Source organism: Dendrobium catenatum, unplaced genomic scaffold, assembly GCF_001605985.2.
Source record: "Dendrobium catenatum unplaced genomic scaffold, ASM160598v2 fragScaff_scaffold_104, whole genome shotgun sequence".
Classification (NCBI taxonomy): Eukaryota; Viridiplantae; Streptophyta; class Magnoliopsida; order Asparagales; family Orchidaceae; genus Dendrobium; species Dendrobium catenatum.
Genome location: NW_021318566.1, coordinates 132257 through 144099, shown reverse-complemented (window position 1 = coordinate 144099; position 11843 = coordinate 132257). Strand labels below are relative to the sequence as shown.

The 11843-nt window shown below is 29.7% G+C and overlaps 1 protein-coding gene across 4 annotated transcripts in view; it reads right to left on the bottom strand.

Annotated features, from left to right (window-relative positions):
* Positions 1 to 240: 240 nt before the first annotated feature.
* The window catches only part of LOC110104417 (pentatricopeptide repeat-containing protein At3g06920), a 35563-nt gene continuing 23960 nt past the window's right edge, over positions 241 to 11843 (bottom strand). For 2 of the 4 annotated variants that reach the window (XM_020833518.2, XM_028697099.1), the window contains exons 2-3: positions 10110 to 10185; positions 1486 to 1794 (exon numbers count right to left, since the gene is read on the bottom strand). The gene's annotated coding sequence lies outside the window, so the exon portion shown is untranslated. Of the gene's footprint in view, positions 620 to 1485; positions 1795 to 3551; positions 3628 to 5950; positions 6055 to 10109; positions 10186 to 11843 lie in introns of those variants that run through there. The other 2 variants (XM_028697092.1, XM_020833520.2) reach the window with 2 other exon arrangements.

The following is an 11843-nucleotide window of genomic DNA, read 5'->3' as shown; positions in this document are numbered from 1 at the left end:
TAAAAAGTAGATGTTATTAGAAATTATTTTTAATTAATTTTAAATGAAAATTTGATTCTTAATAATAATAAGATATAATGAAGAAAAAAATTCAGTGATTGATTTCATATAGGTAATAAAAATTTAATGTTGTTTTTGCTTCTTTTTTGATATAAATAATAGAGTAAAAATATTTTGGGCAGTTGGTTTATTGTTGTTATAAGGTGTAATTAAATTATTATGAAAACTTGAATAAAGAAATTTCTCAACATCATTTTCATTTTAAAAAGAAGGATGTCCAATAAAGAAATAAATAAATAAATTTCTCATCAATCTTAAAAGAAAAAAAAAACATTTTTTTCTCCTCAACCAAACAAATTAAAGCCAAATCCTCCATTTCCATTTCATTTCCTCTTTGAACTCCTCGAAAACCAAGCAGAGGCAGAGCACCAATGGGGGTTTTTTTTTTTTTTTTTTCCTTCCTCTAGAATGATGCATAAATCGATTCAATTGTGATGGCTCTTCTCCTTTCAAAACATGAACAAAGTACTAAAACGCCACCAACTTCATGTTTTCTTCCTTCACAAAATCTTGCTCGATATGAAAGTCTTTGCAAATTCTGTAGCTTCTGATGTTCCTCCTGTCATTGTTTAAGCAAAGTTAGATAAATCAATAATATCATAGGGGATTATGTGGTTATTAATAGACAAAACCTGCATAAAATTATAATTAAGAGATACCAATGTTATGTTATTAAAAATATCAATTGTTCAGTTTATATATATCTCTAAAAAAATTATGATCATTGTGTCTAAATTGAGAGACAAACTGAACCAATATGTCAGATAATTGGACATATTCAGATTTCACAATATGCCACTGAATCAAACACAACAATATTTGATAAATAACACCACTGGCTTGTTAATAACATTGATATCTAAATAACATTGAATAAGCCTTTTAAATGTTTATAGGTCATTTAGACTCTTTATTAGTTGCAATTAATAGAAAACATTGTTATTGATGTTTTATTGATGTCTAAATAACATTAAGATTTTGCTTTGGATAGTTTTCTTACTGATGCTTAAAGCAGCTTTTTTCAATTTATCCATTTTTCTCATCCTCACAAAATCTTGGCGTTCCGATGAGCTGGATAGGAGTAGATGTATTAGAATAGGCTTATATTTTTTTTTAAAAAAAAGTAGATGTTATTAGAAATTATTTTTAATTAATTTTAAATGAAAATTTGATTCTTAATAATAATAAGATATAATGAAGAAAAAAATTCAGTGATTGATTTCATATAGGTAATAAAAATTTGATGTTGTTTTTGCTTCTTTTTTGATATAAATAACAGAGTAAAAATATTTTGGGCAGTTGGCTTATTGTTGTTATAAGGGGTAATTAAATTATTATGAAAACTAGAATAACGAAATTTCTCAACATCATTTTCATTTTAAAAAGAAGGATATCCAATAAAGAAATAAATAAATAAATTTCTCATCAATCTTAAAAAAAAAAAAACATTTTTTTCTCCTCAACCAAACAAATTAAAGCCAAATCCTCCATTTCCATTTCATTTCCTCTTTGAACTCCTCGAAAACCAAGCAGAGGCAGAGCACCAATGGAGGTTTTTTTTTTTTTTTTTTCCTTCCTCTAGAATGATGCATAAATCGATTCAATTGTGATGGCTCTTCTCCTTTCAAAACATGAACAAAGTACTAAAACGCCACCAACTTCATGTTTTCTTCCTTCACAAAATCTTGCTCGATATGGAAGTCTTTGCAAATTCTGTAGCTTCTGATGTTCCTCCTGTCATTGTTTAAGCAAAGTTAGATAAATCAATAATATCATAGGGGATTATGTGGTTATTAATAGCCAAAGAGATACCAATGTTATGTTATTAAAAATATCAATTGTTCAGTTTATATATATATCTCTAAAAAAATTATAATTAAGAGATACCAATGTTATGTTATTAAAAATATCAATTGTTCAGTTTATATATATATCTCTAAAAAAATTATGATCATTGTGTCTAAATTGAGAGACAAACTGAACCAATTTGTCAGATAATTGGACATATTCAGATTTCTCAATATGCCACTGAATCAAACACACAATATTTGATAAATAACACCACTGGCTTGTTAATAACATTGATATCTAAATAACATTGAATAAGCCTTTTAAATGTTTATGGGTCATTTAGACTCTTTATTAGTTGCAATTAATAGAAAACATTGTTATTGATGTCTAAATAACATTAAGATTTTGCTTTGGATAGTTTTCTTACTGCTGCTTAAAGCAGCTTTCTAGTACAAAATTTTATATCATTGATAAAAATAGGAACTGAACATTATGGCAAGAAAAAGTTTGATTCAAAGGGAGAAGAAGCGCCAGAAATTGGAACAGAAATATTATTGGATTCGTCGATCCTTAAAAAAAGAAATAAGCAAAGTTCCCTCGTTGAGGGAACAATGGAAAATTCATGGAAAATTGCAATCCCCACCACGTAATAGTGCGCCTATACGTCTTCATCGACGTTGTTTTTTAACCGGAAGACCTAGAGCGAACTATCGAGACTTTGGACTATCTGGACACATACTTCGAGAAATGGTTCATGCATGTTTGTTACCAGGTGCAACAAGATCAAGTTGGTAAGGAGAAAATCTTGTTTCCTATTTGGATAGATCTCTATAATCTATGATCTATAGAACATAGGGGACCCCATCACCTTTTTTATGAATAGGCAATCTTATTTCCTATTTGGATAGATCTCTATAATCTATGATCTATAGAATAGAGGGGACCCATTACCTTTTTTATAAATAGGTTATTCTATTTGTATAAATATGGTAGAGGGGCATATCCAATATATAGAACAACAACAATAAGAAAGCCGTCCCAAAACGATGCCAAAATCAAACAATACCGTGATTCAGTCCTAGATTCACTGATGAAATGCTTGTACTTCTAAGCCATAGAAATACAGGCCAGCATCCCAATCATTTTTTTTTTTTTTTTTTTTTTTTTTTTTTTTTTTTTGAAGTAAAGAAAATTTCAGAAGTGAACTTTGAAATAACCTTTTAAAATGAAAGGGAAATAATAGATATGTTGCATGCAGTAGTACTAAATGGAATTTATTCCTGTTTGTAGTGGCTGTACTGCGATGAACCTATGAAGTTTTTCCAGATTTTTGCTAATTTTAAAATGTCTTGTTTTGTTTCTCCTATTTTAATACTAATTTTTTTTTTATCTCCTCTAATTAATATTTTCTTAGAGGGCCATCTACTTAAAAAACTTAAATGTAGAAGCATTGAATTGTTCATAAAAAAGTAATCATCTAGTAATATTTAAAAGCATTGTCATGAATAAGAATATGCTAACTTGAAAAGCTCCATATCTGTAAGCTATTAAGGCTTTGTTTGGGACGGCTTTTTTATTGCTTTCTAAAATGGAGTTTTAGTACAAAATTTTTTATTTGTACTAAAACTCCGTTTCAGAAAGCAATAAAAAAGCCGTCCCAAACGAAGCCTAAATATCTCCTGGACATCTAAAGGAATGACCTGTAGAAGTTTCATGCCGCATAAAGCTCTGCCAATTGTAGAATTTGATGAGAGGTTGAAGCACACAATCTCATCCCTGCATTCCACACGATTACAAATTAACTTAGTTTTTAACCATATAATACCAATAAGGTAAGTTAAAATTCAGGACTCAAATATATAACATAACATCAAGTCTTTATCCCACTATGTGGGGTCGGCTATATAAATCTTTTTTCTCCATTGTGCCCTATTAAAAGTTAAATTTTCATTTAAATCTAATAAAGAAATGTCGTTTCTAATATTTTCTAACCAAGTCTTTTTAGGTCTAGCTCTACCTTTCTTAACATAAGTCAAATCTAATACATCCACTTTCCTAACCGGGTCATCGGAAGGCTACCATTTTATGTAATCAAACTATCTAAGACGACTCTCTCTAATCTTATATTCCACTGGAGCTACTCCAAACTTTTCATGTATATGCTCATTTCGTACTTTGTCTCTAAGAGTAAAGCCACTCATCCACTTGAGCATCTTCATCTCAGCAACTCTTATTAACTTAATATTATGCTTCTCTTTTTAATAGTCAGGATACAACCACCATAATTCAAATTTACCTTCAACTCCCTCTCTAGTCTTATTAACAAGAAGAATATCATAAGCATACACCAAGGTACAACCTCTTGCAAATGTCTAGTGAGAACATTCATAACTAAAGCAAAAAGATGCGGGCTTAAGAGATCTAATACAACTGAAATAGAAAAATACTTGGTCAAACCACCTTATGTCTAAACACAAGTAATAGCTCTTGCATACATATCCATAATGACTTGAATATAAGCATTATTAACCTTTTTTTTTTAGAACTCTCCATAATGCTTCTCTTGGAGTTTTAGCATATGCTTTTTTAATAAATATCATATGTAGATTCTCCCTATTATCTCTAATCTCTAAACTTCTCCATCAAACCTCTCAATAAATGTATAGCTTCCATGGTATACCTACATGACATGAATCCAAATTGATTTTAAAAAACATTAGTATTATTAAACTAAATCCTTACTACTCTTTTATCTTTGTTTGACTAACTCATACATATATATTTCCTCCTCATTAGTATTTAATCTATTATATAAATCATTAAAAACTAAAATATTTACATCTAAACCAATTTTTATAACAAATCTTCTTATTTTTTATCTTTTCTTGCACATTTTAATTCCACCACCAACTATTTTTACTATTATAAGTTTTTTTCTTTTCATTCTCCAATCATATCTTTTGTAAGATTATTAATATCATTAGTTACTTTTTCCCTCGTGCATAAACAAAATTTTAAGATCTAATATTTTACTCTCAAAAATATTTTTATTAATATTCTTTAAATGCTCCTATATCTAATCCTAGAATAATATTTTATATTATTTTTTATTTTCTATCCCTTCATCTTAAAGTCTAAAACTAATAAACTATGTTAGATACATAAACTTTCACTTGAAATAATTTTATAAACTTTGCAATCTAAACGATCTATTTTTCTTATAGAAAAATAATCAATATGAGTTTTACAATATCCATTCTTATAAGTAACAAGATGCGCATCTATATTCTTAAATAAGGTAACAGCAACTACAATATCATAGGCTAAAGAAAAATTCAATATGGTCTTACAACATTCATTAGTTACTCCAAACTCATAGCCACCATAAATGCTTTTAAAATCATCTACCTCTCCACCAACATGTCCATTTAAATCTCTAATAAAATTATTTTCTTCAAGAGGTATATTTTATATTAATTCTTCTAAGTCATTCTAAAATTTTAATTTTAAACCCATATCCAAACCTACTTAAGAATTATAAGCACTTATAATATTAATAATCTTAACATCAACAACAATCTTTAAAACTGTAATTCTATCTCCAATTCGATTAATTTTTACAAAAATATCCTTTAAACTCTTATCTATAAACACACATACATCATTTCTAGTACGACTTTTATCAGAATATCATAGTTTAAATCCTAAATTATCAATCTCCTAAGATTTCTCTATAACCAATTTAATTTCGTGAATGCATAGAATATTTATTTTTCAATGAATCATAATATCTATTAATTCCATTAATTTGTCTGTAAGGGTACTTATATTCTAATATTTTATCCTAATTTTAATTTTATGAACTAACTTCTTTGCCCACATCCGTCCATGATGTGGGAATTCTTGCTTATTTAACACTGCACCCGGGCACTGGTGCAGCGACCCTTGCACACTTGTGGCTGCATTTAAGCTATACAATATGTCGCTTCCAGGTAACGTCCTAGTATTAATACAAAGTATTAAAGGATTAATGTCATGATTATTTGACAAGTTTTACGCTTGTTGTCAGCTACCTAACGCAACCCTCCACTTTTCTTACCATGACTTCGGACCTAGCAACGGCAGTGTTCTCGCATATGCAAGCTTCGAGCCCAAGACCTTTTAGTTGGTAGTCAAAGCTCTCAACGAATAAATCAATGTGAGCTGCGATTCAAATATATAACATAGATGAGGGAAAAATTAAATCCACCATATGTAAATAAAAAACAAATCAAATAATAAATTTGAAATCGAGACAGATTAATTAATGTTTAATAATTTTTTTAAAGTTTAGTCTTATTTGATAAATGATACTTTTTATTATTTAATTCTTCGAATCAAACCTACATTAATGGTTTTTTATTAATTGTCATGTGGCTGTGAAAAAAACGTTCAAATTATAAAATATTTCAGTCGCTATTAATTAAGCCTATCTTATTTAGTCAACACTTGAATTAAGAAAACAAATCAGTGACAATAGATGAACTCAATAAGTACGTTTCATGGAAGAATTCATGGGATAGAGAAAAAAACTGGTCAGCAGGGAACCAATCTCAGTTGTTATCATCAGAGCTAAGCGCTTCTACTAAAGGCAACTTGTTAACATGCCCAAAAAAGCATTCTATGCAAAAGCTACCAAGCAGGTGCTTCCACATATGCACAAGAGATAAGCTTGCAACAAATGGCCTAAAGGAGCACTAAGATGTCTGATTTTGGCTATTTTGCATCATCCCAGCATGTCTTAAGTTACAATATAGGAAAAAATATGGGAATAGATCAATGGCTAAAATGAAACAGTAATACAGCTACTGCAACACACGGGGGTGGGTTTGACTTCCATCTAATGGGATTTTGGTTGTGAAGGTATAAGCTTGATTTTCTTACCATTATGTTCAAACACGCAGGTGTTTGTTCTCCCATAAATATGGACATCGTTGTAAAATAACCACAGGCGATCGAGGATAATCTGACCCATGTCTATAGTTAGCACATCGCACCAAATCTTCTCTTGATATCCAACAAACTCTATGGGAATAAGACTTCTATCCTTAATTTCTATGATAGTCGAGTTAATCCAAGTGACCATATATGGGTTCAGGTGAGGTGTCGCTTTTATGTTAAGTTTGGATATCATGACTGAGGAGACGGCGTTGATACAGCTTCCACTATCGATGATGATTTTGCAGTTCTTGTCTCCTATCTTAGTAAAGGTGTGGAAAATCGAAGTTCTTCGCCAATCGTCACCGGGTTTGGGTTGGGACAACGCACATCTAACGACTTGTTTTCCTTGTAGAAGAAGTCTTCTTCATTGTCAACATGATGGGTTAATTCAGTCTCAGGTTCTTCTCTTCTTCTTCAACCTCTTCGATTATGGTGACCTTGTACGGACTAGAACACTGCGAAGCGATGTGTTCATAACCGTGGCACCTATAGCACTTGGTTCCAGAAGTGTCTTTGGGAGTGTCACGCTCGGGAGTCTTCTGTGAGCTCTCTCTATTGTATCTTCTAAGAAACATCCTTCCTTCTCTCTTTACTTCTGTTGTATCCTCTTTTCCTGATTGTCATTGCCAAAGATTTCTCATTCTTGAAATTGTACAATTTTGGCAATGCTGTGTGATTGATTTACCAGTCTATTTGATCTGTGGCTCTCTTTTAGCTTTTGGTGTGTTGGGGAATGAAGGCTTGGTCTTTCAGAATGAAGGAAGAAGAATGTATGGGTGATAGAGATGATATTTTGTGTTTATTTGATTCTCTCTCTCTCTTTTTTTTTCATGAATTGGTAGAAGGTAATGCAACTTAATTTTACAAATAATTAAGGGCTTCTAAATTTAGTAACATTTGTTATTATATGGTGCAAATTCATATTAATTTAATTTTGGGGTAATTAAACTGTCATTAGTGTTCAATGAATTCTATGTTAACTTTCAATTACATGCAATCTACTTTTTTTTTCGTAAAGAAAATTATGAACATCATTTTCATGTCAAAAAGGAGGATATCCAATCATCACTCAAGGCAAGCTACTCACAATAAAGAAATAATAAATAAATAAATTTCTCATTAATCAAATAAAAATAAAACAAATTTACATATTTTCTCCTCAATCAAACAAGAAAATTAAAGCCAGTTTTAACTCAAATCCTCCATTTCCATTTCATTTCCTCTCTATGAACTCCTTGAAAACCAACCAGAGGCAGAAGCAACAATGGAGGATTGGAAATTTACATACATACCACTTTATTTCATACTATTTATAATATCTAACACTTAAAACATTAATATTATCCTACCATTTATATACAACTTTAATATCAAATATATCACTCATATAATTTATTTCTACCATTCATACCATCCTATAAACCATAATATTTCATTTCATGCACCTAAATTTGTTCTATGGGTGGTAGTCATGTAATATTAATGTTTTGAGTGTTATATATGTAAATAGCATGAAATAAAATGAAATGTATGTAAAACCCCTTTTTTTTTCTTCCTCTAGAATGATGCATCAATCGATTCACTTGTGATGGCTCTTCTCTTTTCAAAACATGAACACCATTAAATTAAAAATTAAACTCCAACAACTTAATGTTTTCTTCCTTCACAAAATCTTGTTCAATATGAAAGATTTTGCAGATCCTAATGTCCTCCTGTCATTTTTTCAAGCTAAGTGAGATAAATCAATAATACCATAAGGGAAGATAGTTTTTTTTTTTCGTTTTCTAAACTTATATTCTATTCGTCTAAACATTAATCTTCCACTTTGCACAATATTTTATATCTGAAGATGTGGCTAACATGCAACAGATCCCCTAAATAGAAGGCATGCAGTTGAAGAAAGAATAGAAGTAGCTTATGTGGTTATTGATAGCTAAAAAGCTGCAAAAATTACAATTAAGAGATGTCAATGCTAGTTATTAAAAATATCTCTGAAAATTTTATGATCATTATGTCTTAATTGAGAGAGAAACTGAACCAAATTGTCAGATACTTAGAGCTATTCAGATTTCTCAATATGCCACTGAATCAAACACACAATATTTGATAAATAACACCACTGGCTTCTTAATAAAATTGACTAAGCCTTTTAAATGTTTATGGGTCATTTAGACTCTTTATCAGTTGTAATTAATAGAAAACATTGTTATTGATGTCTAAATAACATTAAGGTTTTGTTTGAGACAGTTTTTTTTATCGCTTCTTAAAGTAGCTTTTTAGTACAAAAATTAAAATTTTTATACAATAAAACTGCTTTAAGAAGCAGTAAGAAAGTCATCCCAAACAATGCCTACATCAAACAACCCCTTGATTCAGTCCTAGATTCACTGATGACATGCTTGTACTTCTTCTAAGCTATAGAAATTTTCAGAAGTGAACTTTGAAAAAACCTTTAAAATGAAGGGAAATAACAGATATGTTGCATGCAGTAGTACTAAATGGAATTTTTTCCTATTTGTAGTGGCTGTGCTGCGATGAACCAATGAAGTTTTCCAGATATTTGATAAGTTTAAAATGTTTCGTTTTGTTTCTCCTATTTTAAACTTAAAACTTTTTTTTATCTCTAAGTAATATTTTTTTACAGGGCCATCTACTTAAAAAACTTAAATGTATAAGCATTGAATTGTTCATAAAAAAGTAATCATCTAGTAATATTTAAAAGCATCGTCATGAATAAGAATATGCTAACTTGAAAAGCTCCATATCTGTAAGCTATTAAATATCTCCTGGACATCTAAAGGCTTTCTTTGTTAAAAAAAAAAGGGAAATTTACATACATACCACTTTATTTCATGCTATTTATATATCTAATACCCAAAACATTAATATTACATGCATACCACTCATATACAACTTTAATATCAAATATACCACTTTTATAATTCATTTTCTACCATTCATACCATCCTATAAACTTTAATATTTCATTTCATGCACCTAAATTTGTTCTATGGGTGGTAGTCATGTAATATTAATGTTTTGAGTCTTAGATATGTAAATAGCATAAAATAAAGTGGTATGTATGTAAATTTCCCAAAAAAAAAAAAACTTTAAAGCAATTAATTTAGTAAGAATTGAAAACTAGTATATGAATAGCTACCAGATATATGTGTGCGATATTAGATCAAATTACTTCTGATGGCATGTCTTCAGACTATTTGAAGTGGGCATAAAACAAACAACTATGCTTTTTATCTAATAAAAGCACAAGGAGTGACCTGTAAAAGTTTCATGCCGCATAAAGCTCTGCCAATTGTAGAATTTGATGAGAGGTTGATGTACACAATCTTATCCCTGCATTCCACACGATTACAAATTAACTTAGTTTTTAACCATATAATACCAATAAGGTAAGTTAAAATCAAGTTTAATCAGGACTCAAATATATAACATAACATCAAGTCTTTATCCCACTATGTGGGGTCGGCTACATAAATCTTTTTACTCCATTGTACCCTATTAAAAGTTAAATTTTCATTTAAATCTTATAAAGAAAGGTCGTTTCTAATATTTTCTAACCAAGTCTTTTTAGGTCTAGCTCTACCTTTCTTAACATAAGTCAAAATACATCACTTTCCTAACCGGGTCATCGGAAGGCCACCATTTTATGTAACCAAACTATCTAAGACGACTCTCTCTAATCTTATATTCCACTGGAGCTACTTCAAACTTTTCATGTATATGCTCAATTCGTATTTTGTCTCTAAGAGTAAAGCCACTCATCCACTTGAGCATCTTCATCTCTGCAACTCTTAACTTAATATTATGCTTCTCTTTTTAATGGTCAGGATACAAACTCCATAATTCAAGTTTACCTTCAACTCCCTCTCTAGTCTTATTAACAAGAAGAATATCATAAGCATACACCAAGGTACAACCTCTTGCAAATGTCTAGTGAGAACAGCAAAAAGATGCGGGCTTAAGACTGATCCTTGATCTAATACAACTGAAATAGAAAAATACTTGATCAAACCACCTTATGTCTAAACACAAGTAATAGCTCTTACATACATATCCATAATGACTTGAATATAAGCATTATTAACCTTTTTTTTTTTAGAACTCTCCATAATGCTTCTCTTGGAGTTTTAGCATATGCTTTTTTAATAAATATCATATGTATATTCTCCCTATTCTCTCTAATCTCTATACTTCTCCATCAAATCTCTCAATAAATGAATAGCTTCCATGGTAGACCTACATGACATGAATCCAAATTGATTTTAAAAAACATTAGTATTATTAAACTAAATCCTTACTACTCTTTTATCTTTGTTTGGCTAACTCATACATATATCTTTCCTCCTCCTTAGTATTTAATCTATTATATAAATCATTAAAAACTAAAATATTTATATCTAAACCAATTTTTATAACAAATCTTCTTATTTTTTATCTTTTCTTGCACATTTTAATTCCACCACCAACTATTTTTACTATTATAAATTTTTTTCTTTTCATTCTCCAATCATATCTTTTGTAAGATTATTAATATCATTAGTTACTTTTTCCCTCGTGCATAAACAAAATTTTAAGATCTAATATTTTACTCTCAAAAATATTTTTATTAATATTCTTTAAATGCTCCTATCTAATCCTAGAATAATATTTTATATTATTTTTTATTTTCTGTCCCTTCATCTTAAAGTCTAAAACTAATAAACGATGTTAGATACATAAACTTTCACTTGAAATAATTTTATAAACTTTGCAATCTAAACGATCTATTTTTCTTATAGGAAAATAATCAATATGAGTTTTACTATATCCATTCTTATAAGTAACAAGATGCGCATCTATATTCTTAAATAAGGTAATAGCAACTACAATATCATAGGCTAAAGAAAAATTCAATATGGTCTTACAACACTCATTAGTTGCTCCAAACCCATTGCCACCATAATTGCTTTTAAAATCATCTACCTCTCCACCAACATGTCCATTTAAATCTC